This window comes from Triticum dicoccoides, chromosome 1B (assembly GCF_002162155.2).
Source record: "Triticum dicoccoides isolate Atlit2015 ecotype Zavitan chromosome 1B, WEW_v2.0, whole genome shotgun sequence".
Taxonomy (NCBI): domain Eukaryota; kingdom Viridiplantae; phylum Streptophyta; class Magnoliopsida; order Poales; family Poaceae; genus Triticum; species Triticum dicoccoides.
In genome coordinates, this window is record NC_041381.1 from 457,678,966 (window position 1) to 457,681,557 (window position 2,592).

Below are 2,592 nucleotides of genomic sequence, written 5' to 3' on the forward strand. Positions count from 1 at the left end.
TGACACCGACATTGGTGCTTTCATTGAGAGTTCCATGGTGCCGTCGCCAGAACGATTGATGGCTCCATCAATCATATACAACAATACCGCCTTGAGGGAGACTTTCCTCCCTGGCCAAGTTTTCATATCGGTGGCTTCGCACTGCGTGCCAACTCGATTGGCCATCTGGAGTAGATCGACATCTACGCCCCTGGTCATCAGATCAGTTTTGGAAATCTAAACTATGGCACTGACATCTGAGGAGACTTGATCTTCCAAGGGTTCGCGGCCCCAGCCGTCGCTCTGGCCTTAGATCCAGAGCATGCCACCAGGTCCGAAGACGGGAGTTTAAAGCTCGCCGGACTCCCTGCGGATATAGAGCTTGGCGCCGGAGAACCAAGGGGATTGCATCACCGACAGGCCTGGAGTCACCCCAGGCTCCTTCTATCATCGTGAAGCCAGACTCGCCTCCGTACACTAGCTCCGAACTCCTGAGGTCTGCATCATGTGAGCTCGGCCAAGGAACTTCTGTCCCACCCAACTCCACAGACTCTCGCTTCTCCGTCCAAACCTCGACCTTAAACGAGGCCCTAGACTTCATGCGATCTCTCGCCATTGCAGAAGAATCACTGCCGAACTACGCCCAACCCATACTAGGGGCTGAGAACAGGGAATTTTACGTCCCACCCGCCACCCATTTCATAGCCACTGTCGAGGATTTAACCGACATGCTCGACTACGATTCTGAAGACATCGACGATATGGACAACGATGCCGGAGATGAAAAGAGCCAGAACCCACCGCTCATCGGGCGCTGGACAACCACTTCCTCATATGACATGTACATGGTGGACACACCCAAAGAGGATGACGATGATGGTGGGAAAGATCCAGAGGACAAGGCTGCTGAAGTACCTCCAAAGCATCAACGTGAGCGGCGCCGATCGAAATCGCATCGCGAAAAAGACAGCAATACCGGCACCAGGGACAATAATACTCCGGAGAATGCCGAAGACCAAGATGCCCCTATTGAGCCAACATCCGAACAGGATGATTGGGAGGATGGGCAAGTCAACCCCGACGATCCTGTCGGGAACGAGGGCTCAGAGGATAGTAACTACCAACCGATCTCTGAAGAGGACGAGAGCCTCAGCGACGAAGATTTCATCGTGCTAGAGGAACCCTCGAACAAGAGCGCTTTAAGCGCCGGCTCATAGCCATGACAAGAGGCCTAAAAAAGAAGCATCAGCAACTTCAAGCTGATCAGGATTTACTCAATGACAGATGGACTAATGTCCTGGTAGCCGAGGAGTACGGCCTCGAGCGCCCAACTAAGAGTTACCCAAAGCGCAAGCTGCTATCCCAATTCTACGATGAGGTCCTTGAGCCTATACGGACAGCATGTAACGCTGCTGACGGACCTAACCGACCACCTCGTGGCCGGGACAGAGCGGCAACTCAAGCCAAACACCAGCCCGCACCACCTCTCCCTAGAGGCAGAGAGACAGCGGCTGCAGGATACATGTATGACCTACGACAAGACCTGGACAATAGAGCCGGCCAAACCAGATCAATTTACGGATGAAGGGGGTGTGTCCAAGCACGAGATGACGGCCATCAGGCCTGGCGCGACAAGCACAACCTCACCCGGGCCGAAAACCGCATACGGACTTCATCCGAACTGCATCATGACGGTGCTCGATACGGAGGTGCCACACCCCCCCTATGCTTCACCGATGAGGTAATGGAGCACTAGTTCCCAGAAGGGTTTAAACCCGTGAACATTGAATCATACGATGGCACAACAGATCCCGCGGTATGGATTGAAGATTTTCTTCTCCACATCCACATGGCTGCGGTGATGACCTACATGCCATCAAATACCTCCCCCTAAAACTTAAGGGACCAGCACGGCACTAACGGAATAGCCTCCCAGAAAACTCTACTGGTAGCTGGGAAGACTTGGAGGACGCCTTTAGAGACAACTTCCAAAGTACCTATGTTCGGCCCCCAGATGTCGATGACCTTAGTCACATAATCCAGCAATCCGGAGAATCATCCTGGAAGCTCTGGACCAGGTTCTTAATTAAAAAGAACCAGATTGTCGATTGTCCGGCCGCCAAAGCCCTCGCGGCCTTCAAACACAGCGTCCGAGACGAGTGGCTCGCCCGACACATCGGCCAAGAAAAACCAAAGCAGCCCTTACCGCACTTATGACCCACTTTTGCGCGGGAGAAGGTAGTTGGCTAGCTCGTAGGAGCAACAACAACAGCGACCCGGGCACATCCGAAGCCAGGGATGGCAACGGCAAGCCACGACGCAACAAGCACAAGCGTCGAAACAATAACAAAGACACGGCGGTCAACACCGGATTCAGTGGCTCCAAGTCCGGACAACGGAAGAAGCCATTCAAAGGAAATAAAGATGGTCCATCCAGTTTGGATAGAATACTTGATCGGCCTTGCCAGATTAACAACACCCCCGACAAAACCTGCCAATCATACCAACAGAAACTGTTGGGTCTTTAAACAGGCTGGCAAGCTCAACGCAGAACACAAGGGGAAAGAGCCGCCCAGCAAGGACGACGATGAAGAGCCTCTCCCACCGAACACG